The sequence below is a fragment of the Salvelinus namaycush genome, chromosome 7, assembly GCF_016432855.1.
Source record: "Salvelinus namaycush isolate Seneca chromosome 7, SaNama_1.0, whole genome shotgun sequence".
Taxonomy (NCBI): domain Eukaryota; kingdom Metazoa; phylum Chordata; class Actinopteri; order Salmoniformes; family Salmonidae; genus Salvelinus; species Salvelinus namaycush.
The window spans coordinates 34,241,262-34,269,071 of NC_052313.1; the positions used below are offsets into that span (position 1 = coordinate 34,241,262).

General features: G+C 44.1%; 1 protein-coding gene across 1 annotated transcript in view; it reads right to left on the reverse strand.

The window, feature by feature from the left end:
• Positions 1-27,810, reverse strand: part of LOC120051194 (zinc finger protein 438-like) — a 98,831-nt gene that overhangs the window by 23,721 nt on the left and 47,300 nt on the right. The window contains exon 2 of the mRNA XM_038997923.1: positions 12,371-12,467. The gene's annotated coding sequence lies outside the window, so the exon portion shown is untranslated. The remainder of the gene's footprint in view (positions 1-12,370; positions 12,468-27,810) is intronic.

Below are 27,810 nucleotides of genomic sequence, written 5' to 3' on the forward strand. Positions count from 1 at the left end.
GTGCAAATGAAATACATTTAGACTTTTTAAAATGTAGATGTTACAAAGGCGTGCATCAGTGGCTTGTATGCATAGAGGCCTGGAGATGCTAAACGTGTTTATGTTAATTATCAGTAAATTAACGTCAGATCGGCAGTATTTTGCATGACAATAACCGGCTGACAAAATTTCATAAATATTTAAGTGCCTTTGAACGGGGTACGGTAGTAGGTGCCAGGCACCTTTGAGTTTGAGTTTGAGCCAAGAACTGCAACGCTCCTGGGGTTTTCGTCGCTACAGTTTCCTGTGTGTATCAAGAATATTCCACTACCCAAAGAACATCCAGCCAACTTGACACAACTGTGGGAAGCATTGGACTCAACATCGGCCAGCATCCCTGTGGAACGCTTTCGACACCTTGAGTCCATGCACCAACAAATTGAGGCTGTTCTGAGGGCAAAGGGGAGGGAGGGTGCAACTCAATATTAGGAAGGTGTTCCTAATGTTAGGTATACTCAGTGTACATGCCCTATGGTCCAAAAGTAGTGCACCACATGAAATTGGGTGCCATTTAGGACGTAGCCCATGGTATACAGTCCCATGCAGAGTGGACATACAGGAACAGAAGCAGACCACCGTGTGTCATTAGCTGTCACCTGAACAGATCAATAAGAGAGAAATGGCATTCCAATTACGATCTAGCCGCTTGGCTCTGAATAGGGATGTGGATCAATCAATACCCAAGTCAATGGAGGGGGGAAAGAGGATAAACCCTCAGCATTCTGAATTCTGCCAAAAGAGAAAAGATTCCATGTTGTTTTTCAAATGATGTTTCCAAGTAATTCGTTTTTTTAAGCAAAATCTTGCTTAATTGATAGAGTAGTGAAGATATTCTGTCTACTTTTGTGATACAATCGGATCTGTTCAAGCCGACCTCCATATGTAATGTGCTCCTTCGAAAATGACAATATATGGCTGTAGACTTCCATATACTAGAGTGAGAATTCTGTCGGAAGGAGCCACCGTGGACAGAGAGGTATTCATTTCCTGTGCAGAAGAGAGAGGAGAGGAGAAAGGCAGGATGCTGCAAACCAGCCAATCAACTTTGACCTGGCCTTGTTGTTGACGAGGACGTGTATGTGTGTGTGTGTGTGTGTGTGTCATTTCCATAACACTGTTAGGGTTCTTTCACGGGTACACACGTACACATGTCCGTGTCCTCCTGGATGATCGAAGTCTTGTGCGTGTGCGTGTGTGTTTTTGTGTGTGTGTCACACCAACGGTCCCGTCTGTCACCAGGCCTAGGTGATGTCACGTCCGGGTTAGAAGAGAGAGAGCGAGAGTGTGTTTTTTTCTCAGCTCTCTGGCTGTGTCCCAAATGGCACCCTATTTTCTATATAGTGCGCTATATGGGCACTGATCAAAAGTAGTGGACTATAAAGGAAATAGGGTGCCATTTGGGAAGCAACCTCTGGATGAGACCAACATTTCCAGAGGGTTAAGGAGCAGGAAGTGTGTGTTAGTCTTCTAACAGTGTTCCACACTAAACCTTTACCTGACCTTTCACTTCTTTAACACATTTGGACCCACTGTGTCTAAAATGGACACCCTATTCTATATGTAGGGCACTACTTTTGAACAGAGCCCATAGGGCTCTGGTCAAAAGCGGTGCACTAGGGAATAGGGTGCCATTTGAGACGCAAACGTAGAATAGGTCAAACATTACTAAAGAGTGGTAAGGAAGAGAGGGGGGGGGGGTGGGGGTTGTGCTGTCATTTGTTAGTGGAGGTAGATAAACTATATAGATGTGAGCCTAACTAGTATAGAAAGATTGGAAAGCACAAGACGGAAGGGCAGTAACAAGTGATGTGCTGCTCTCCTTACAAAGTAGGCTTTCCCTTTCTCACACACACCACACACACACATATACACAAGAGAGAGAGATATACACAACCTCTCCTCTAGTGCTGGCTCACAAACTATTTTAATTAAGTTCTCCCCCAGTGGGGGAAAGTGATGCTGTGGCAACCTTGAGAGGGACACTAAGAAAACACCTGCTTCCCCAGTCCCACCTTAATGATCACGCTACAGAACACAACCAACAACACATCACGAAACAGTAGAACACATCAAAACAACACTAGGATGGAAGGAATCTTGTGGCCTTCTAATTTTAGGCGCTATGTACTGTGTACACTACACAGATTAAATGGTAGAACATGGGGCGCAGTCAGAGAGGTGGGGAAGTTCTCCATCATCTCTCTGTGATGTAGGATCTCCTTACAGGAAGTGAGCCGGGAAGGGGTTGTTGAGATAAGGGGGAGCTAGCTAAAGGAAAGGAAAGCGTCACTGGATCTATAGCATTCCAACACCTCAGATGCAGGCCTGCCAGCCAGGTCAAGTGAAGTTTGAGGGGGAGCTCTCTCTGCTCACAGTCGGTGAACAGGTAGGAGCTGAATTTATACAGAATGAACAAAAGCGGTGGTTGTGTTCATGAAAAGAGTTGACTGCAGGCTGATTGCTAGTGGAATATTTGTTGTTTCAATCCGTAAGGCAAGTGTTCATATTTCTGAACAACAATGAATAACAGTTAAATGTGCATTTTAAAGTAAGGCATGAGGAGAGGCTCTACGCGGGGTTTGCCAGCACAGACAGTCTGCAGTGTTTTGAGTGTGGTGATTTTGGGCATAATTTTTTAATTTAAGAACAAATTCTTATTTACAATGACGACCTACACGAGCCAAACCCGGACGATGCTGGGCCAATTGTGCGCCGCCCTGTGGGACTCCCAATCACGGCCGGTTGTGATAAAGCCTGGAATCGAACCATGGTGTCTATAGTGACGCTTCAAGCACTGAGAAGGTAAATACCCTCACGGCACGAGTGCCTTCCGTTGCTGATGCCTGAGTGATGGCCTGTGCCATCCCCGCAGCCTCTGCAATGGATTAGTCCTCTGAGACAGGCGCGAATCAGACAGGTGTCTTGTGTTTGAAAAATATATATAATTTGCAACTGTTTGACTAAAGAAATCTCAGTCAACCAACAGCCTATTGAACAAACAATTAAATAAAATGTTATTAGTCACATGCACCGAATACAACATGTGTAGACCTTACCTACGAACCCCTAACAAACAATGCAGTTTAAAAAAATACAGATAAGAATAATAAATAAAGTAACAAGTAATTAAAGAGCAGCAGTAAAATAACAATAGCGAGACTATATACAGGGGGGTACTGGCACAGAGTCAATGTGCAGGGGGCACCGGCTTAGTTGAGGTAATATGTACATGTAGGTAGAGTTCTTAAAGTGACTATGCATAGATGATAACAACAGAGTAGCAGCGGTGTAAAAGAGGGGGAGCGGCAATGCAAATAGTCTGGGTGGCCATTTGATTAGATGTTCAGGAGTCTCATGGCTTGGGGGTAGAAGCTGCTTAGAAGCCTCTTGGACCTAGACTTGGCGCTCCGGTGCCGTGCCGTAGCAGAGAGAACAGTCTATGACTAGGGTGGCTGGATTCTTTGACAATGTTTAGGGTCTTCCTCTAACACTGCCCGGTATAGAGGTCCTGGATGGCAGGAAGCTTGTACGGGGCCATTCACACTACCCTCTGTAGTGCCTTGCGGTCTGAGGCCGAGCAGTTGCCATATCAGGCAGTGATGCAAACAGTCTGGATGCTCGATGGTGCAGCTGTAGAACCTTTTGAGGATCTGAGGACCCATGTCAAATCTTTTCAGTCTCCTGAGAGGGAATAGTTTTTGTTGTGCCCTCTTCACGACTGTCTTGGTGTGCTTGGACCATGTTAGTGTGTTGGTGATGTGGACACCAAGAACTTGAAGCTCTCAGCCTGCTCCACCGCAGCCCCGTCGATGTGAATGGGGGCGTGCTCGGTCCTATTTTTCCTGTTGTCCACAATCATCTCCTTTGTCTTGATTACATTGGGGGAGAGGTTGTTATCCTGGCACCACACGGCCAGGTCACTGACCTCCCTATAGGCTCGTAGCCTCGTCGTTGATCAGGCCTACCACGGTTGTGTAATCGTCAAACTTAATGATTGTGTTGGAGTCGTGCCTGGCCGTGCAGTCATGAGTGAACAGGGAGTACAGGAGGGGACTGAGCACGCATGCCTGAGAGGCCCCTGTGTTGAGGATCAGCGTGGCGGATGCATTGTATCTACCCTTACCACCTGGGGGAGGCCCGTCAGGAAGTCCAGGATTCAGTTGCAGAGGGAGGTGTTTAGTCCCAGGGTCCTTAGCTTAGTGATGAGCTTTGTGGGCACAATGGTATTGAACGCTGAGCTGTAGTCAATGAATAGCATTCTCATATAGTTGTTCCTTTTGTCCACGAGGGAAAGGGCAGTGTGGAGTGCAATAGAGGGTTTCTGGGATAGTGGTGTTGACGTGAGCCATGACCAGCCTTTCAAAGCACTTCATGGCTACAGGCATGAGTGCTATGAGTTGGTAGTCATTTAGGCCAGTTACCTTTTTGTTCTTGGGCACAGGCACTATGGTGGTCTGCTTAAAACATGTTGGTATTACAGACTCGGACAGGGAGAGGCTAAAAATGTCAGTGAAGACACTTGCCAGTTGGTCAGCACATGCTCGCAGTACAGGTCTTACTCACATCGGCTGCGGAGAGCGTGATCACACATTCTTCCGGAACAGCTGGTTTTCTCATGCATGTTTCAGTGTTATTTGCCTCGATGCGAGCATAGAAGTAGTTTGACTTGTCTGGTAGGCTCGTGTCACTGGGCAGCTCTCGGCTGTGCTTCCCTTTGTAGTCTGTAATAGTTTGCTCCAATGAGCATCAGAGTCGGTGTAGTACGATTCGATCTTTGTCCTGTATGGATGCATTGCCTGTTTGATGGTTTTCGTCGGAGGGCATAGCAGGATTTCTTATAAGCTTCCGGGTTAGAGTCCCGCTCCTTGAAAGTGGCAGCTCTAGCCTTCAGCTCAGTGATGTTGCCTATAATCCATGGCATCTGGTTGGGGTATATACAGTTGAAGTCGGAAGTTTACATACACTTAGGTTGGACTCAATAAAACTTGTTTTTCAACCACTCCACAAATGTCTTGTTAACAAACTATAGTTTTGGCAAGTCGGTTAGGACATCTACTTTGTGCATGACAGAAGTAATTTTTCCAACAATTGTTTACAGACAGATTATTTCACTTATAATTCACTGCATCACAATTCCAGTGGGTCAGAAGTTTACATACACTAAGTTGACTGTGCCTTTAAACAGCTTGGAAAATTTCAGAAAATGTTGTCATGGCTTTAGAAGCTTCGGATAGGCTAATTGATATAATTTGAGTCAATTGGAGGTGTACCCGTGGATGTATTTCAAGACCTACCTTCCAACTCAGTGCCTCTTTGCGTGACATCATGGGAAAATCAAAACAAATCAGCCAAGACCTCAGGAAAACATTTGTAGACCTCCACAAGTCTGGTTCATCCTTGGGAGCAATTTCCAAACGCCTGAAGGTACCACGTTCATCTGTACAAACAATAGTATACAAGTATGAACACCATGGGACCACACAGCCGTCATACCGCTCAGGAAAGAGACACATTCTGTCTCCTAGAGATGAACGTACATTGGTGTGAAAAGTGCAAATTAATCCCAGAACAGCAGCAAATGACCTTGTGAAGACGCTGGAGGAAACAGGTACAAAAGTATCTATATCCACAGTAAAACGAGTCCAATATCGATATAACCCGAAAGGCAACTCTGCAAGGAAGAAGCCACTGCTCCAAAACCGCCATAAAAAAGCCAGACTACGGTTTGCAACTGCACATGGGGACAAAGATTGTACTTTTTGGAGAAATGTCCTCTGGTCTGATGAAACAAAAAAAATAACTGTTTAGTCATTATGACCATCGTTATGTTTGGAGGAAAAAGGGGGAGGCTTGCAAGCCGAAGAACACCATCCTAACCGTGAAGCACGAGGGTAGCAGCATCATGTTGTGGGGGTGCTTTGCTGCAGGAGGGACTGGTGCACTTCACAAAAAAGATGGCATCATGAGGGAGGACAATTATGTGGATATATTGAAGCAGCATCTCAAGACATCAGTCAGAAAGTTAAAGCTTGGTCGTAAATGGGTCTTCCAAATGGACAATGACCCCAAGCATTCTTCCAAAGTTGTGGCAAAATGGCTTAAGCACAACAAAGTCATGGTATTGGAGTGGCCATCACAAAGCCCTGACCTCAATTCTATAGAAAATTTGTGGGCAGAACTGAAAAAGTGTGTGCGAGCAAGGAGGCCTAGAAACCGGACTAAGTTACACCAGCTCTGTCAGGAGCAATGGGCCAAAATTCACCCAACTTATTGTGGGAAGCTTGTGGAAGGCTACCCGACACGTTTGACCGAAGTTAAACAATTTAAAGGCAATGCTACCAAATAGTAATTGAGTGTATGTAAACGTCTGACCCACTGGGAATGTGATGAAAGAAATAAAAGCTGAAATATATCATTCTCTACTATTATTCTGAAATTTCACATTCTTAAAATATAGTGGTGATCCTATCTGACCTAAAACAGGGAATTGTTACTAGGATAAAATTTCAGGAACTGTGAAAAACTGAGTTTAAATGTAGTTGGCTAAGGTGTATGTAAACTTCCGACTTCAACTGTACATACGGTCACTGTGGGGACGATATCATTGATGCACTTATTGACGAAGCCAATGCCATCGGCGGAATCCCGGACCATATTCCAGTCTGTGCAAGCGAAACAGTCCTGTAGCTTAGCATCTGCTTCATCTGACCACTTTTTATTGATCTAGTCACTGGTGCTTCCTGCTTTAACTTTTGCTTGTAAACAGGAATTTGGTCAGATTTGCCAAATGGAGGGTGAGGGAGAGCTTTGAATGCCTCTCTGTGTGTGGAGTAAAGGTGAGTTTTTCCCCCTTTGGTTGCACATTTAACATGCTGATAGAAATTTGGTAAAACGTATTTAAGTTTCCCTGTATTAAAGTCCCCGTCTACTAGGAGCGCCGCCTCCGAGTGAACGTTTTCTTGTTTGCTTATGGTGGAATACAGCTCATTCAATGCTCTATTAGTGCCAGCTTCAGTCTTTGGTGGTATGTAAGTAAACAGCTACGGAAAATACAGATGAAAACTCTCCAGGTAGATTGGGTGGTCTACAGCTTATCATGAGATACTCTACACCTCAGGTGGGCAATAGTTTGAGACTTCCTTAGATATCGTTCACCAGCTGTTATTTACAAAAATACATAGTCCGCCGCCCCTTGTCTTACCAGACGCCGCTGTTCGCTCTTGCTTGTAGAGTGTATAACCAGCCAGCTGTATGTTGATAGTACTGTCGTTTAGCCACGACTCCGGGAAGCATAAGATATTACAGTTTTGAATGTCCCGTTGGTAGTTTAATCTTCTGCGTAGGTCATCGATTTATTCTCTAAAGATTGCACGTTTGCTAGCAGAATGGAAGGAAGTGGGGGTTTGTTTGATCGCCTACGAATTCTCAGAAGGCAGCCCGCCCTCTGGCCCCTTTTCTTGGCCTCCTCTTCACGCAAATCACAGGGATCTGTGCCTGTTCCCAAGAAAGCAGTATATCATTCACCTCGGGCTCATCAGACTCGTTAACCTTTCAGTGATACCCATCCCGGATCCGGGATCCTCATCAAAAAAGCTGACTAGCATAGCCTAACGGGAGAGGGATATCATATAATATAATTTTCATGAAATCACAAGTCCAATACAGCAAATGAAAGATAAACATCTTGTGAATCCAGCCATCATTTCCGATTTTTAAAATGTTTTACAGCGAAAACACAATATGTATTTCTATTAGCTAACCACAATAGCCAAACACACAACCGCATATTTTCACCATGTTTCCACCGCATAAGTAGCTTTCACAAAACCGACAAAATAGAGATATAATTAGTCACTAACCAAGAAACAACTTCATCAGATGACAGTCTTATAACATGTTATACAATACATTTATGTTTTGTTCGAAAAATGTGCATATTTGAGGTATAAATCATAGTTTTACATTGCAGCTACCATCTCAAATAGCACCAAAGCAGCCAGAATAATTACAGAGAGCAACGTGAAATATATAAATACTCATTATAAAACATTTATGAAAAATACATGGTGTACAGCAAATGAAAGATAAACATCTTGTGAATCCAGCCAATATTTCCGATTTTTTAAGTGTTTTACAGCGAAAACACAATGTAGAATTATATTAGCTTACCACAATAGCCAAACACACAAACGCATTTATTCACCACAAAGGTAGCTTTCGCAAAAACCAGCAAAAGATATAAAATTAATCACTAACCTTTGGACAACTTCATCAGATGACAGTCTTATAACATCATGTTATACAATACACTTATGATTTGTTCGAAAATGTGCATATTTAGCGCTGCAATCGTGGTTATACATTATGAATATGTAGCAACATTTTCCCAGAATGTCCGGCGATATTTTGGACACTCACCTAATCTGACCAAAGAACTCATCATAAACTTTACATAAAAATACTTGTTGTATGGCAAATGAAAGATACACTGGTTCTTAATGCAACCGCTGTGTTAGATTTTTAAAAATAACTTTACCACAACATACAGCTTGCGTTATTGTGAGACAGCGCTCACCAAAACGGCGGAGAATAGGAGTCAACATTTTACACAGAAATACGAAATAACATCATAAATGTTTTCTTACTTTTGCTGGCTTCCATCAGAATGTTGTACAAGGAGTCCTTGGTCCAGAATAAATCGTTGTTTGGTTTTAGAATGTCCATTTCTTCTGTCGAATTCGCGCCACAATGCTAGCCAAGGTTACTAACATTCCCATCCTCTCTTGGCGCAAAGAACGGAAAACTCCAAAAGTCCCAATAAACGTTGAATAAACTGATAAAACTCGGTTGAAAAAACCTACTTTATGATGTTTTTCTAATATGTATCAAATAAAATCAGAGCCGGAGATATTCGCCGTGTATACCGAACGCTTATCAGAAGACAATGTCGAGGTCCTTCGTGCGCCTTGGAAAACTGACAAAATGGCTGACCTGTCACTCCAAAAGCTCTTGTTCGACCTCAGATCAAGCTAGACACCCCATTCCACCTTCCACTGCCTGTTGACATCTAGTGGAAGGCGTATAAAGTGCATGCATATCGATAAATATAAGGCAATTGAATTGGCAGGCCCTGAAACAGAGCCTCGTTTTCAGATTTTTCACTTCCTATATGGAAGTTTGCTGCCAAATGAGTTCTGTTTTACTCACAGATATAATTCAAACAGTTTTAGAAACTTGAGAGTGTTTTCTATCCAATAGTAATAATAATATGCATATTGTATGATCTAGAATAGAGTACGAGGCCGTTTAAATTGGGCACGATTTTTTCCAAAGTGAAAACAGCGCCCCCCTATTTTAAAGGAAAAAAAGGATTCTGCCAGTCCGTGGTGAGTAATCACAGTACTGATGTCCAGAAGTTATTTTTGGTCATAAGAGACGGTAGCGGCAACATTATGTACAAAATAAGTTAAAAACTAAAGTTACAAACAACGCAAATAAATTATTTTTAAAAAACACAATCGGTTGGGGACACATAGAACGTCAGCATTCTACTCCTGCGCCGTTTTATTATCACAATCTGCAGTGCCTTAGACCCACTTGGGAGCAGCGGTGCCCACATTAAGGCCGTAGACAAGGTGAGGGTACAAGCGCCAGTTGGGAAAATGAAGGTCAAGGGGGCCATGAGGCGCAGACAGCAGAGGCTGGGCTTAGTCATGCTATAGATGGTGGTGTAGATGAGACTGGGCCTAGTCAGGCTATGCTAGTGGATGAGGAGAGTATAGTGGGGAAGGGTAAGCGACTAGGGGGGTGGAGGAGGGTGTCATGTGGAAGAAGAAAAAGTGGGAGAAGAAAGGAGGTGGGAGGGGAGAGGCTGGTGTGGTCAAAGACACCAAGGAACAGTGGGGACCACAGTGACCGTACGTATATACCCCAAGGACAGGTGGTCAGGTTGGGAGATGGAGACATGGAAGAGGAACGCGAGTCTGAGAAAGAGGACGATAAGGAAGGCTTTCTTTTCAGACTCCTCCTCAATGGGTCCAGAGCTGACAGCCAGTCAGGCAGAGGGGTCAAGGTACACGGTGAGGGAACTGTCAAGTTTCCTGAATGAGACTAAGGGGAAAATAAGGTTAATCTTGAAGCATTTTTTTTGCGATCTGGGAAAGTTTGTAAGATCAGTACAACACACTGTGAAAAATTAGGGTTATGGTGTCCTCTCACCCAGGAAATGTTTTAGGTTGAGGAAGTGGGTCACAACCTTGCTTAAGGGTCTACCTTCAGACTCTGTTTAAATGAATAGTTTTCATGACATACGGTTGTAGAAAGGGTGAGGTTTTGGTTATTGTGATGTTGTTTTGTTTCGTGGGTAGAGGGTAAGCTAAGTTTGCAGCCTTTTTTTTGAAAGGGGGTGGTGAGGTTTTAATGATATGAAAATGTATCATTAAAGAAAGTCTCTCTCTCTCCCTCAAGCAGGTTCAGGGACGTGAGGAACAGAGAGACCAATAAACAGAGAGGACGGGAGGAGAAATTAACATCCCTCAATCCAAGGGCAGTGCGCCACTATCAGCAGACTGGGTGGTGAAGGACAGAGTGGCATTGGCTTTGACTACACCAAGGCACCTCAAGGAGCTGTTTGAAGTGAAGGGCAGCTTCATGCTTCAGAGAAGGGTGATCTTACGGTGGGGGTGTGGTAGTGCTAGATGCACCAGGTATAGGTAGCAGAGGGGCTAAAGTAAGAGGCACCCTGACTCGGTCCTCTCTTCTTTAATGATGACTGCTCCCTGAGATCAAAGGAATATGCAGATCATCCCACAGGTTCTCCTCCTCTAAGAGGTGATGTGAAGTTTCTAAAAGCAGGTCACCTCAAGTTAAGGCAACATTCCTCTTACTTTACATCGAGTAGCCTGGAGTATTAGTACTTATTATATAGAACCTCACTAGTATAAAAATGGGTCTTGTGGCTCTGTTTGAGCACCTGTTTACAGATGAACGCTTAGCTCAAATTCCATACACTAACAAAGACAGACATGCATGCATTTGCAAACACATGAACACACACACACACTATAAAGACCCAGAAACAGCCCACACAGCCTTCACAGACAACGCAGTCGCCTCCTGTTTGTGCGTGTGTGTGTTTGTGCCTGTGCATTAATGCATACTGAATGTACGAACTGAATGAGAGCAATTTTGTCTGTTAGTGCTGAAGAATGACACTCAAAAGACCTGGGTTCAAATCGTATTTGAAATCTTTCAAATACTTTAACTGTTCTTGTTTGAGCTTGTCTGGCGCAATGGAACAAATGGAATAGTTCAGAAACAGCAAAACCCACCAGACTGACACTCCAATCAAACGCTAAAAATATTTGAAAATAAATCAAATACCACTTAAACCCAGGTCTGGTTAGTTAGCACTGAAATGAAGAACACAGTGCTCATTCCTGAGGTATAGGGAGGGAAAGGTGAAAGCCTGTCTCTCTCGCTCGCTCGCTCTCCCTCTCTCACCCAAAGTTAGAAAAGGTTACTGCACTAATTGAGCAGCTGCTCCAGAGTCTTTGATGGACATTAGAACCTGGGAAACATTGTCTGGCAAGATCAAAGGGAACCCTGGATAATTACTGTAGTTACCTTCAGTGATGCTGTTAAATTAACCACAAACACACAGATAGACAGACACAACCTTACCCTCACTAGCTAGCTTTATGGTGGGAGGGGGGGGGCACTGCGCTAGGTTAGAGAGAGGAACGGACTGTGCTAGGCTCAAGAGAGGAATGGAGAGCAGGCATAAGGCAGAGGGAAGACAGTGGCTTTGTCTCAATCGAGGCAGCTAGCTTCCTTTCCTCGTGACCTTTCCTCCATGAACACTGACCGGTCACGGCAGGACAGGTGAAAGCCATTCAGGATAAACTAATCCAGTCCTTTCAGCCATTACAGTAAGGGATTGATGGGAAAAAAAGAAAACGGGAGATGGTGAAAGATGTGATGGCTGAGTTAGATTATCTATTGTTAGAACGAGGTCAATGATAGCTGAGGGATTTGACTCTCCTGTGAGGAGGAGAGAGGAGGATCACACAGAGAAGAGGAGATGTGGACATGAGGAGAGCAGAGGAACACTTATCCCTGCCCTGAACATGAAGAGGTACGGTATACTTATCCCTGCCCTGAACATGAAGACGTATGGTACACTTTTAGGGGTTTCTCCGTCTTCACATAGACCTAGTTATTTTACGTGACCAAACAGTGCCTGTTGGACATACAAAGATGTAGACATATCTTTGTGATGCCTGGAGAAGCGTTTATTATTACCAATGTGCTTGTTCCCTCCTCTTCCTACCTCTGTTGTGGCTCCTACTTCCTGTGTTGTGGCACCTCCTCTCTCCCAGCGACAGTGACAGGGGTCCGATCCTGTCCCTGACCCTCTCCACGGGCCCCTGGAACACAAACACAACAAGACAACTGAGTATACTATACTGAATGAATGAAACTAAATATACTACTGTAAAATCACATTTATTTCCCCCCCACACACACACGTACGCACGCACACACAAACTAAAAGGCCTGCTGCCCTGCCACTACATTAACCAGAGCGACGCCTCGTTTAGCGTACCAGGTCGGCCGGGCGGGTGGTTGGGGACCCCCAGCCACCCTGTGAGGCTCTATATTAAATAAAGAAAGAGTGCTCTAGTGTGTAAATTATTCATTTAACACACCTTATCCTCTTCCAACAACCTTGTTAAAACACCTCAAGATTGAAAAGCAGGAGAAAAAAAGGGGGAAAAGACAAGGGAGGGAAAATAAAGAGGAAAACCTCAGACACCATCATTCACCTGCAACTCAGCAAAACCCTGGGTACATCACTAAGCTCTCGGAGTACTCTGCCAGAGGAGAGAGAATTCACCCTGACACCTCCATTGTTTCAGAGTAACGGTAACGCGCACACACAAGTGCAGAGCAGTGTTTTCAGTGCATATTCATAGAATAATGGCTCTAGATGTCAGGATGAATTATAGAGGATGAGAAGGGTGGACACGCGACTCTGGAATGCTGCCTCTGTTCTTCTGCAGTCTTAAGTACTTGTTTTTAATTTACAACATATAGTGACTCATCTGGGCAAAGCAGCTTTAATTCTACTTTACAAAGATTAGTCTAAATAAATGCTTTAGTAAAACCTTAAGCAACATATGTAAATAGGAGAGGAACACTAAACTCTAAACATACAGAGCCTCATCCTGGATTTAAAAGCAATTTTAATGGTGAATCTCAATTAAAAGTGTTTCGCAGTCCAAGACTAGTCTTAGTGTGTGTCCGGGAAACCACCCCTAAATATAACAACAGTGCTGTAATATGAGTCAGAATTTCAGAATACAACCACAGTACAGAAAGTCCTTGAATATCCCACAGTAATATGCATGTTCTTTCCAGAGAGAGAGACAGAGCATGAGAGAGAGGGAGAGATAGTGAGTGAGTGAGTGAGTGAGTGAGTGAGTGAGCGAGCATACAGTTATGAATATAGCTACTGTTCCCGGAAGGAGGGAATGAGGTATCAGGTCAAATCCAATGGTTAAAACGGAGGCTCACACATAACTTCCAGGACCAAAACCAGGTCACACGTTGGTGCCATAGACTTAAGACACTGGTCTGAGCCGACGTACGCCTTTCAGGAACCACACCCACCAGAGGATGAGACCCCAGGGTAGAGCCGTCAATCCGTACATGATACGCCGAGATGGCTGCCATATAAACCGTCAATGTGGAAAAAAGAAAGGCCCTGCTCAAAAAGCTCTTGCAAGAACATCTAAATGTCCACCAAAGAACTCTGAAAAGGAGAAACTCTTAACCTGACACTAACCCTTAAATGCGTGCCACTTATATGTATACATCCCTCTCGTAAAGGGCGCACGTGCAAACTATATAGTCGTAATCAAGTTTGAGGGTAAACTCCTAGCCGTCAAATTAAACTTTTCAAGGGCCAAACGCCCAGATCCCCTATCTGCGGTCGTCGGTGCCAAACTCTCCCGTGTGCCTGGGACAACAGATCCCGACGACATGGAACCATGTGGATGATCTCCGGAAAACAGGATTGTCTGGGCCAATGGGGAGCCACCAGAATCAACAACAGACCCTCCTTCTGACGGACCCTCTCCACGGTGGCCTGAATTAGGTCCCACGGAGGAAACGCATAGAGCAGGGTGCGAGGCCACTGATACGCCAAAGCATCCGTTCCCAACGGTGCGCCTAGATCCCTCATTGAGAAGAACGGACGACAATACGCGCTTTCGCGATTCATAAAGATATACGTCAGATATACATCGGCCCCTGGGCAACCACCAAGGGGTGCAGTCCCTACTCCTGGAAATTAGATCTGCTCCCACACTGAGAGATCCGGGAAGATACGTCGCCCTGCGCAACAGGAAATGCGCACTGCTCCATACGAGCAGATAACTGGCCAGGGTTTAGGAGAGAGACCGCGTCCCCCTGTGCCTGTTAATGTACACCACCACCATCCAGTTGTCGGACCTTACCAACACATTCTGGCCCTCCAACATCGGAAGGAAACGCCTCAGTGCTAGCAGTCAGTAGCTCTAGGTAATTGATATGCAGCGCCCTTTGTGCTGTTGACCAAATCCCTCTTTCCCAGTAGCCCACAACCAGCACTCCCCATCCCAATAAGGATGTGTGTCATCATCCGCCTGCGGGACACTACCCGGCCCATGAGAACCCCCTGCAACAGCAGTCACGCGTCCCTCAAAGGAGTCAACACCCTAGGTACAACGGGGATACCTTGAGCAACTGATGGCAGTGGCGAGATGCGTCAAGACACATAGCAGTCTGCGCTGAAACACACATATCAGCAGAAGTCTCAGAGGCACCACAGCTATCAGAGGCCATCAGACCCAATAACCGCATGTACAAGCAAAAAAGCACAGAGTGCCCCAGCTGAAATTGTGCCAGACAGAGCCGGAATGCGACCCTGCTCTGCTGGGACAAAAACACGATTCAGAACAGAGTCCAGAAAGAGACCCAGAAACTGAATGCGCTCAGCGGGAGTCTTGTGATTTTCTTGTGATTCACTATGAACCCCAGAGACTGAATATGGGAAACCAGCGTGGCGTTCCACCTGCTGCCTTGGCACCACACCGGTGCCAAAGCTGCTTCCACTACCATAGAAAATGTGCTGGGCGATAGGGAGAGACAGAAAGACAGGACCAGAAACTCTTAGGCCACACCCTCGAAATGAAACCTCCAAAACTTTCTGTGGGGAAGATGTGTAGCCACATGCAAATATGCAAGGACATGAACCAATCGCCGGCTTAGTGTGAGCATTTTGAACTTGCAAACCTTGATGTGCTTTTCTAAAACACCCAAGTCCCGGATGGGACGAAACGTTCCATCACTCTTGGGAACTAAGTAGTACACACTGTAACCGCTCTGTACATGTGAGACGGGGACCACCCGAGTAGCCTGGGCTTTGATTTCGGGGACAATTGGCTTTATTACACCACGAAACGAAGAAGGGACCACAGCGAACTGCAGAGACTGTATCCCTTAGTCACTGTCATCACCCATGGTGAAACTGCGCATGCCACGCCACTGGACGGGTCACGCTGCCAGTCTCCTATACATTATTTCCTGAAGGGGCAGAGCGCCACCCTGAGGACTGGGATAATTTTTGTTCTTGTTGGAATGCTTGTTTTCATATCCACCACTCTTGACAACCTTGTGTCTGAATGTGGGGAAGGAACTGTGTTTATTATGCCCACACCTGGATGATACTGCACTCTCCTGGTACACTTTGTCCAGCTGATCCACCGAGAACCGACACTGTTTATTCAGAAGCACTGTGCTAGAATTAGCCCCCTTGTTTGCCTCCGGAACTAAGTAACTCGCCAGCTTTCCATATATCAAAGGTGTGCAAACGAGCCCTGCCTCCTTCATAGCCTCCACATTCATTAACTCGCCATAACCTGGTATCACCAGACAGAGGGATCCCAGGTCGCTTTTAGCTCATCGGCGAAACCTTTAAAACAGGGGTAAGGGGGTTCACAGGGGTTCACCGCTGCAGGGACAGGAGGTAAATACGTTCCCCCAAACCTAGAGGAACTCCACTGCGGGGGAGAAGACAGCCAATCCACCCCCAGGTGATCTGCTGCCCTACGACACAGCTCCATCAAAGGCACATTAACCACAAATGGTTCACTCTCCCCAGCCGCAATCCAAAGCCGGGGCTTTAGGCTGCCTCGGACACTACCTTGGAATCCCGACTCTGAACACTGCCAGAGAAACCGGAATGAGCCTCATTCGGCTGGGATGACATCCCAATTAACGCTGACCACCGTTGCTCTCTCCCTGCCTCAGACAACCCCATTACCAAGGTCGCTTCACTGGAAGACCCTTTACTAGCAGCCCCAATTTTTCTCACAAAGTCAGCCCGACTCCAATGGAAGGTGAACCCAGCAAGAGACCATGGTCACACGAACTGGTTCGAGCCAAAGCTTCCTGCGAGTATTTTCACACCAGGCAAACAGGAGAGCACTCATATCTTTAAATTTCATTGTGAAACCATATGAGCAAGGGCATGGTCGGAGGTTCAAACTTGGCTGGTCAGCCTTTTTGAACTTACTCTTACCACTGGCCATCTTACTCAAGCAAGGAAGCACTGGCTACACAAGCAGAACAGAAATTAGTGGGTTTTTAGTAGGAATGGCCGATTAATTAGGGCTGATTTCAAGTTCATAACAATCGGTAATCGGCATTTCTGGACACCGATCATGGCCGATTACATTGCACTCCACGAGGAGACTGCGTGGCAGGCTGACTACCTGTTATGCGAGTGCAGCAAGGAGCCAAGCTAAGATGCTAGCTAGCATTAAATGTATCTTATAAAAAACAAATCTAAACATAATCACTAGTTAACTACACATGGTTGATGATATTACTAGTTTATCTAGCTTGTCCTGTGTTGCATATAATTGATGCGGTGCCTGTTAATTTATCATTGAATCACAGCCTCTTCGCCAAACGGTGATTTAACAAGCGCATTCGCGAAAAAAGCACTGTCGTTGCATCAATGTTAACCTAACCATAAACATCAACGCCTTTCTTAAAATCAATACACAAGTATATATTTTTAAACGTGCATATTTAGTTAATATTGCCTGCTAACATGAATTTCTTTTAACTAGGGCCATTTTGTCACGTTCTGTGCAACAGAGTCAGGGTATATGCAGCAGTTTGGGCCGCCTGGCTATTTCTTCAAAACAAAGACAGCCAACTTCGCCAAACGGTGGATGATTTAACAAAAGCGCATTTGCGAAAAAAGCACAATTGTTGCACGACTGTACCTAACCATAAACATTAATGCCTTTCTTAAAATCAATACACAGAAGTATATTTTTTTAAACGTGGATATTTAGTTTAAAGAAATTCATGTTAGCAGGCAATATTAAACTAGGGAAATTGTATCACTTCTCTTGCGTTCATTGCACGCAGAGTCAGGGTATATGCAACAGTTTGGGCTGCCTAATTTGCCAGAATTTTACGTAACTATGACATAACATTGAAGGATGTGCAATGTAACAGCAATATTTAGACTTATGGATGCCACCCGTTAGATAAAATATGGAACGGTTCCGTATTTCACTGAAAGAATAAACGTTTTGTTTTCGAAATGATAGTTTCCGGATTTGACCATATTAATGACCTAAGGCTCGTATTTCTGTGTGTTATTATATTATAATTAAGTCTATGATTTTATAGAGCAGTCTGACTGAGCAGTGGTAGGCAGCAGCAGGCTCATAGCATTCATTCAAACAGCACTTTCGTGCATTTGCCAGCAGCTCTGCGCAATGCTTCAAGCATTGTTTATGACTTCAAGCCTATCAATTCCCGAGATTAGGCTGGCAATACTAAAGTACCTATTAGAACATCCAATAGTGAAAGGTATATGAAATACAAATGGTATAGAGAAATAGTCCTATAATAACTACAACCTAAAACTTCTTACCTGGGAATATTGAAGACTCATGTTAAAAGGAAACACCAGCTTTCATATGTTCTCCTGTTCTGAGCAAGGAACTTAAACGTTAGCTTTTTTACATGGCACAAATTGCACTTTTACTTTCTTCTACAAAAACTTTGTTTTTGCATTATTTAAACCAAACTGAACATGTTTCATTATTTATTTGAGACTAAATAGATTTTATTGATGTATTATATTAAGTTAAAATAAAAGTGTTAATTTTTCATTCAGTAATGCTGTAATTGTCATTATTACAAATATATCCTCTTAAGGATTAGGGGTGGAGTTTACACTTTTGGGGAAAATCGTTCAAAATTTAAACGGCCTCGTACTCAATTCTTGCTCGTACAATATGCATATTATTATTAATATTGGATAGAAAACACTCTCTAGTTTCTGAAACCGTTCTAATTATTTCTCTAAGTGAAACAGAACTCTTTTTACAGCCCATTTCCTATCCGGAAGTGAGATTTCCAAAAGCGAGGTCTCTCTTCAAGAGCTTGTCTATAAAAGGGCATGTCACTTATGACTGTAGAAACACGTCATACACCTTCCCCTGGGTGTCATGCGGAAGTGAGAGCAGAAATGACTTGATTATCTCGTCCTGGGATTGAATACAACCTCTTGGAGTGAGAGGTCCGTCATAATTTTTTTTTGGAAGGCGCGAACTTGGACCTGGAATCGCCTCCTGGAAAACCGTCGTTATAGTTGAATATGATCTCCGGCTTCGATTTTTTTTGATACATGTCACAATATCATCCTAAAGTATGTTTTTTCAATATAGTTTAATTATATTATTGAAATTTATTCGGGACTTTAGACGTGATGCGTTGGAGGAATTTTTTCAAGAAGGAGAGGTTAGCGCCGCATGGCCAGTGCGCATGCTATTTCAAGAGGGAAATAGTTCGTTCTGGATCCAAACAAAGACGGTTCTGAACAAAGGACCCCTTGTACAACATTCTGATGGAAGATCAACAAAGATAAGGACCCAATTTGGGATGCTATTTCATATATCTGTCGAACTGTGCTATCGCTACGTTTGCCTTGAATCAATGCTGTTTTGTGATAGCTATTGTAGTAAGCTAATATAACGATATATTGTGTTTTCGCTGTAAAACACTTAGAAAATCGGAAATATTGGCTATATTCACAAGATCTTTGTCTTTCATTTGCTATCCACCATATATTTTTCTGAAATGTTTTATGATGTGTAATTAGGTAGTTGACGTTGGTGTCTGTATTTACTCTGGCTACTCCCGTGCTATTTCTGACTGTAGCTATGATGGTAGCTATGATGGTAGCAGTAATGTAAAACTGATTTATAGCTCAAATATGCACATTTTTTGAACAAAACATAGATTTATTGTGTAACATGTTATAGGACTGTCATCTGAGGGAGTTGTTTCTAGGTTAGTTAGGTTGGTTCTAGGTTAGTTAGGTTGGCTTTGTGCATGCTACCTGCATGCTACCGGTGCTGTGAAAAATGTCTGTCCTCTTTTGTATTTGGTGGTGAGCTAACATAAATATACGTGGTGTTTTTGCTGTAATACATTTAAAAAAATCGGACATGTTGACTGAATTCACAAGATGTGTATCTTTCATTTGCTGTATTGGACTTGTTAATGTGTGAAAGTTAAATATTTCTCAAAAATATTTTTTGAATTTCGCGCTCTGCCTTTTCAGTGGAATGTGGGAGGAGTTCCGCTAGCGGAACACCCATCCTAAACAGGATATATATATAAAAATCGGCATCGCCTTTTTTTGGTCCTCCAATAAATCGGTATCGATATTGGCCTTGAAAAATCGGTCGACCTCTAGTTTTTAGCAAACACAAATCCAAACCAAGCAAGGAAAGAATTAGCTACACAAGCAGAGCAGAAAGTAGGTAGCTTTTAGCAAATAAAAACCGATACCCAGACCCAAAATTTGCAACATCTAGGGAACGAGTACTCTCTCCCCACTAACATACACCCAAGTCCGAGCCGAATCTTGCAGTCTGTGTGCTTGAAAAGTTTGTAAATTGCGTGTCATGTTCTTACTTCGGGTGAACTGAAGAGCAAAGAATTTAGGAAATTAATACCCAGGAAGGCGGGGCTTCAAAAGCCGGGCTCTGCATCCATTATCCTATTGGGCGCGATTTCAGTTTTTCTTCAGGTGAATACGATTCGTCGTTGACTCCCCATAGTATGGTATACCGTGTGACCGACTGAAAGGGAACTAGTCCCATTTCTGTGAGGCTTTAAGGCAACTGACTGACACTCCGTGTTATCAACTCAGACGGTACGAATTGGAGCTAACAGGCTTTGGCCCAGCAGAGATCCATGAGGCTGCTGTGTGTGTGTGTGTGTGTGTGTGTGTGTGTGTGTGTGTGTGTGTGTGTGTGTGTGTGTGTGTGTGTGTGTGTGTGTGATGTGTGTGTGAGTGAGTGAGAGACATGGTGATGAGAAACCGTTTAAGGGGTCAGCTCTAAAACCACAAACCTTTTCAAATATAACCTCAGGCTTAGTATGATGACCAGAGCATGCTTCTGTCAGCTACCTAAGTAGCTAATCTAATTTTCACGCACTAAAACACTGCTGTATGTACTAGTGGAGCAAGGCTGCTACACTACGTACAACAGGAGGCGAAAAGGTATGCTGCCTATTTTTTTATATATATTCTATGGCATCACATTGTGTATGTGTATGTTTCTGCATATCTACCAGGATGTTCAACTAAACCCAAACCTTCTGTTAAAACTGCGATTCTGATTTTGTCCTGACCTACAATCCATTGCTGTTATCAGGTTAATTTTCCCTCCACAGAGCTGGGCAGGCATTTACATTGGACCATCCCTCCCTCCTTCAGCATCAACATCCGGGCAGTAACCAGCAACCCCCTTGCAATGTAAATCATTACATTTGTGATTAAAGCTTTCCACTTCAAACAGGCCTGCTGTTTATACAGGCGCTGATATAGCGGGGATAAAGAGCAAGCGGCCAGAGAGATGTGTGTTTTCCTGGGCGTGTTGAATGTCATTAGCCACATTAAGGCTCTGTGTGTGTGTGTGCGTTCGTTATTTATAATGACGCACAAATGCCATTCTATCTACATAATACAGGGCTATCGATGCCTCTCGTTCTGCTAGCCTATAAACTCAACATCAACTCAGCCGCAGGGCAAAGGATTGGCAATGGCATATGTCGATTTGGATTCAAAGTGATTAGGTTTCTTTAGATGGTGGTGACAGAGGAAATGGGTAGCCTTTTGTTTTATGGATTAAATTAATTGAAAAGCTCTTGAAACCATTTTCACTTCAGTTCCATTTTACTCACAAATGTCTACTGGTTAACTGAGTAAATGCCAAACACTTGCTGCGTCCCAAATGGAATCCTACCCGCCCTGCTCAAAAGTAGTGTACTAGGCCTACATAGGCAATGAGGTGCCATTTGGCACACAATATCTGTCTAGTTAGTTTTATGCTAAAACAGAGAACACTTCACCCTGTCATTGTTTCGATTACAAAACAAAATGACCAATCGACAGGTGGTCTTGCTTCCCATTCCCCTCGAACCTCACGCTAAAAGTTGGAGACAAAAACAAAGGGCAAGGTGTTTGTTTAAAATCACACGCAGCTGCACCGTACCACTGCATCCCAAATTAACCTCGACCACATGAAAAGCTGCCATCTCTATTTCGGGTAGGGGAGGAAAATTACACCCCTCTCCACTCTGTGCCCTGGTATTAAACCTCAATTAGTGCACGGCAGTGATGTCACCAGGGAGAAGGCTACGGGCTCTGTTGTTGACACAGCAGGGTGCTTCACTAAATAGACTCATATCTAAAAACACCTAAGAAGTTAGTTTGTTAACTTTGTGTATAGAGGGCTAGTGTAGGCCAAGCCTTGGCTTATGGGTAATACAGAAAAAGTTGGTGATCCCATCCAACTGGCAAGAACTGGGCTACCATGGTGCCTCACTAACGTTACAATTCAAATGTATTCCATCATTACCATTTGGGAAGCTACTAGGCCAGGCCTGGGCAAAGGTCGGCCCGGGGGCCATATGCGGCCCGTGACCTGATTCAATACGGCCCGCGGAATCATGCTCAGATCACAAAGAATTTGCGATAGTAAAGTTTTGAAAAACGTTATTGTTATTCGAATTAAAAGCCGAATGTGTAATAATTTAACTCCCAACGCTTGTGGGACATTTATTTTGAAACAACGTATAAAATAACTGCACGAGGACAGACAGTGACTGACGGGCTGACACACACACACACACACACACACACACACACACACACACACACACACACACACACACACACACACACACACACACACACACACACACACACACACACACACACACACACACACAGTTACAAACAGAAGCTAGCTAGAAATTGTGCAAAAATTACTTCAAAGATTTAAAAGAAAAGGAAGTAGACAATGAATGTAGGGTGTCCCGACACTTCCAGACGAAGCATGCAGAGAAATATAGGAATATGTCTTCTGAGCAGAGGGCAAGTGCATCGAATGAGTTGCTTTCTCAGTTGCAAAAGCAGCAAGCCATTCACTGAGGGTGAATTCATTAAAGAATGTTTAATTGACTCTGCAGGCAACACTTTTCCCTGACAAAAAATAATTGCTTGAAAATGTTTCCCTGTCAAGATGAAGTGTGTTGAGGACATCGCAGAGAATATAGAACAAAAGTTGAAAGACAAGGTAAAGGATTTCACCTATTTCTCCTTGGCCCTGGATGAGAGCAGTGATGCACATGACGAGGCATAACCCCAGACTTTGAAATTAGAGGAGCTTGCTTCAGTGCAGTCAATGACGAGCACAACCACAGGGAAAGATTTATTGGACGAGGTTAATAAGTGTGTGGCAAAGCTGGGACTGAATTTTGAAAACTTATCCAGTGTGACCACTGATGGGTGCCCAAACTTGACAGGAAAAACATTGGCCTTTTGAAAAGGATACAAGATCAAGTAGGTGACCTGAACCCAGATCAGAAAATGATTTTCCCTGCATTGCATTATTCATCAGGAGGTGCTCTGTAAATGTGTTCTGAAATTGAGCCATGTTGTGGATACTGTCACTAAAGTGGTAAACTTCATAAGAGCAAAATCTTTAAACCACAGGCAGTTTGTCTCACTGTTGGAAGAGACAGGTCAAGCAGATCTCCCCTAACACACACACGAGAGATGGCTGAGTTTGGTTAAGGTGCTAAAAAGGGTGGGACCTGAAGAAGTCGGAGATTGCTGCGTTTTTTCAAATGAAAGGAACATGTGTTATATGAGTTCCCTCAACTGCAAGATAAAGAATGGTTGGCTGATTTTGCCTTCACAGTGGACATCATGGCCCTAACGAATAAACTAAATTCCAAACTACAAGGGAAGGGCCTTTTCAAAAATCAGATGAAGGCTTTGACAAGGCTGTACAAGGGAAAATTACTCCTCCTGAACCACTAAGTAGAAGCCAACAAGCTCACCCACCTTCCGACACTACTAGTCTGTTCCCTATCAGATGACCAGCGGGAGAAGTATACAACGCTGCTGCGTGCTTTGAACTGTCAGTTTTCTCATTGTTTTGAGGATCTCAAAGTGTTGGAAAATGACATGCTGTTGGTCCTCTCCTTTCACCTTCAATGTGGATAATGCTCCCACTGACCTGCAACTTCAGCTTATCGATCTTCAGTCTGATGCAGTGATTGGAGAACTATTCAAAACAATGTCACTGACGAGGTTCTATGCATTTCTCGATGAACAAAACTTCCCAAAGATTAGGAGTCATGCTCAGAAGATGTTTGTATTGTGTCAACCTATGTATGTGAACAGACATTTTCAGTGATGAAATATAACAAGTCAAGGCACAGATCATCTCTTAATGACTCATGCAAACGTATACATAAGTATTCAGACCCTTTGCTATGAGACTCAAAGCTCAGGTGCATCCTGTTTCCATTGATTATCCTTTAGATGTTTCTACAACCTGATTGGAGTCCACCTCTGGTAAATTCAATTGACTGGACATGATTTGGAAAGGCACACACACAATTGTCTATATAAGGTCACACAGTTGACAGTGCATGTCGGAGCAAAAACCAAGCAATGAGGTCGAAGGAATTGTCCGTAGAGCTCCGGGACAACATTGTGTCGAGGCACAGATCTGGGGAAAAGTACCAAAAAAATGTCTGCCGCATTGAAGGTCCCCAAGAACACAGTGGCCTCCATCATTCTTAAATGGAAGAAGTTTGGAACCACCAAGATTCCTCCTAGAACTGTCTGCCCGGCTAAATTGAGAAATCGGGGGAGAAGGGCCTTGATCAGGGAGGTGACTAAGAACGCGATGGTCACTCTGACAGAGCTCCAGAGTTCCTCTGTGTTGAAGGTGGAGATGGGAGAACCTTCTAGAAGGACAACCATCTTTGCAGCACTCCACCAATCAGGCCTTTATGTTAGAGTTTCCAGACGGAAGCCACTCCTGAGCAAAAGGCACTTGTTAGTCCGCTTGGAGATTGCCAAAAGGTGGGGATGTTTTTCAGCGGCAGGGACTGGGAGACTAGTTAGGATCGAGGGAAAGATGAACGGAGAAAAGTACAGCGAGATCCTTGATGAAAACCTTCTCCAGAGGGCTAATGACCTCAGACTGGGGCGAAGGTTAAAGTTCCAACAGGACAACAACCCTAAGCACACAGCCAAGACAACACAGGAGTGGCTTTGGGACAAGTCTCTGAATGTCCTTGAGTGGCCCAGCCAGAGCCCAGACTTGAACCAGAACGAATGTTTCTGGAGAGACCTAAAAAAAAGCTGTGAACCGACGCTCCCCATCCAACCTATCAGAGCTTGAGAGGATTTGCAGAGAAGAATGGGAGAAACTCCCCAAATATAGGTGTGCCAAGCTCGTAGTGTCATACACAAGAACACTCGAGGCTGTAATTGCTGCCAAAGGTGTTTCAACAAAGTACTGATTCATGGGTCTGAATACTTATGTAAATGTGATATTTCCATTTGACATTTTTTATAAATTTGCAAAAATGACTAAAACCTGTTTTTGCTTTGTCATTATGGGGTATTGTGTGTAGACTGATGAATATATTTGTTTAATCCATTTAAGAATAAGGCTGTAACGTAACACAATTGGAAAAAGTCAAAGGGTCTGAATACTTTCCGAATGCACCGTATATAGTTGAAAGTCAGTGTTTTTTGCTTCAATAGAATGATAAGGGGCGTGCAACGATAGGTTCACACACAAAATACATTAGTGCAACACATTCGGCATAAAATCGTTTTCATCAATGACAACAGAGGTGCAACGCTATTTGGCTAGCAGCCACACAAGTAAATTAGCTTACAATGTAGCAAGTAGAGGTCGACCGTTTAAAATCCATTTAAAAACTGTTAACAGACAGATTATTTCATTTATATTTCACTGGAATTGTGATACAATGAATTATAAGTGAAATAATCTGTCTGTAAACAAATGTTGGAAAAATGACTTGTGTCATGCACAAAGTAGATGTCCTAACTGACTTGCCAAAACTATAGTTTGTTAACAAGACATTTGTGGAGTGGTTGAAAAACGAGTTTAAATGACTCCAACCTAAGTGTATGTATGTAAACTTCCGACTTCAACTGTATATGAGAAAATAAAGCAGGGTGGCCCTCTATAGTGACTGAAAAGAGCATGTGTGTGTCCCAAATTGCACCCTATTCTCTATGGTGCACTCCCTTTGACCAGAGCCCGTAGGGTCCTCCTGTCATGGTTGGGGTAGCACTACTTTTGACCAGAGCCCGTAGGGTCCTCCTGCCATGGTTGGGGTAGCACTACTTTTGACCAGAGCCAATAGGGTCCTCCTGTCATGGTTGGGGTAGCACTACTTTTGACCAGAGCCCATAGGGTCCTCCTGCCATGGTTGGGGTAGCACTACTTTTGACCAGAGCCCATAGGGTCCTCCTGCCATGGTTGGGGTAGGCACAAAACCACAATCTCAATTCCCTGTGAGATGGGCAATGCGAAGCCTGCAGCGTTCTCCCTCTACAAGCCTACAGTCTGTCCCTGGTCGCTGTACTTGTTCTTACATCAGGGTCACTGGTAATTCATGTCTTACAAAAGAGACACACTTCAGCTGTTCAGCCAGGGACCAGAGAGAGTGCTCACAGGAGCCATCAGCTTTCCTCTCCTCCTCTTTGTGACCAAAGGGAGAAATATCCACTGTGTGTGAATAATACATTTGAGTTGCGAGTCACTTCTAACCAGAATACAGTTATGTTTGTGAAGAAGCAAGCTGCCTAAGGAGTCAACCAGGGGGGAGGTATTTTATTTTTCCCTTCAGAGAAAAAGCAGTACTCACTAAAGATTTACCACCCGATAGGTTGGTACAAAAATAAACTGAGAAGATTGAAACAACAGTCTCACAGGTGCAAACCCAGGCCACACAGATACTCTGTAAAGTGGAACAGAAACCCTGTTGTATTATGAAGACAAGACTGAGAGCTCGGAAAACTTAAGGAAGGAGAGATCAAAAGCCTGTGTATTCCAGGCGAGCAGATCCAATCAGCTAGGAGGGCCTGGCCAGGAGAGGAGGATGAGAGGCAAGCGCTTCCCTTTTAAATTGATCCCACAGAGACCCTCGTGGTTCCCTAGGACTCAGAGAGATAACTCTCCAAGCCCCACAGATCTGAGGAGGCACCGTACAGCTCACTGGAGAAAGAGGGAGGGATATAGAGAGAGACAGAGCGAGAGAGAGACAGTTGCGGCAAGGATAGAAGTAACCTAACGTAGCAGGAGTAAGAGAAACGCCGGAGCGGGATGCCCCACATTGTGGTCATGGCGAGAATGAGTCACAATGAGGATGAGTTAAGATGGAGTGAAGTCTTAGTAATACGAGGCACACATCCAAAAGTGGAAGTCGCATCACATGCTCTTTTCCTTTTCCCCTGAAAACAGAATGACTATCATTTTTTCCCGACTCCGCACAGAGTGGGATAGAAGAGAAGAAAGCAGGGTGACAAGAGATGGAGACCAGAGAGCTGAGCTCAGTCTCTGGGGCTGTACTACCCGGACAGCATCCAAGCCCTCCTTGGATATGATGCCAACAGACAGAGAGCCTGGAGTATCAACTATTACAAATAGCCAATGTTACATATCCTGATGATGTACTTTAGCAGCAGTGTCTTTATTCTGTCCGGTTCTGGCAGATTAAGCTTTGGCTCATTAAGGACTGGCCTGAGATCAGACTCTGGACCACATCAGCCTGTTTAATCCCATAGGTACAAGGAACTCCAAGGAACAACATTATCGCTGCAGCCCAGAGACTCAACACATGTGCATTAAATGGTGTGTGTTTGCGTAGGCCTAATAATTTAATTTCTCTCCCTCTCTCTCCCTCAGATGCAGGCCTGTTAGCCAGGTCAACAGCAGTTTGAGGGGGAGTTCAAACAGGGAGAGGAAAAGGGAGTCCAACGGACCAACATTCTGGTAATACCTTCCAGGTTCACTGTGTTTCAAAACGTTCCCTCCCTACTGAACACCACCCTGGTTGCAGTATATACGGCCATCACTAGGGGCAGAGGAGTGATAGGCCTAGTAGGGAAGACAGCAGATGATTTTAAGATGTTCAGGTACCGATCCATAGAGGCCGCCAGTATTTAGCCGGACTATAATTGGCTCCAGTCAAAGCACTCAGCTCAAGCTGTGATGGATAGCCAGCACGGGGCATGAATAACTTAGCCTCATAAATAACCAGATCACTACTAATATC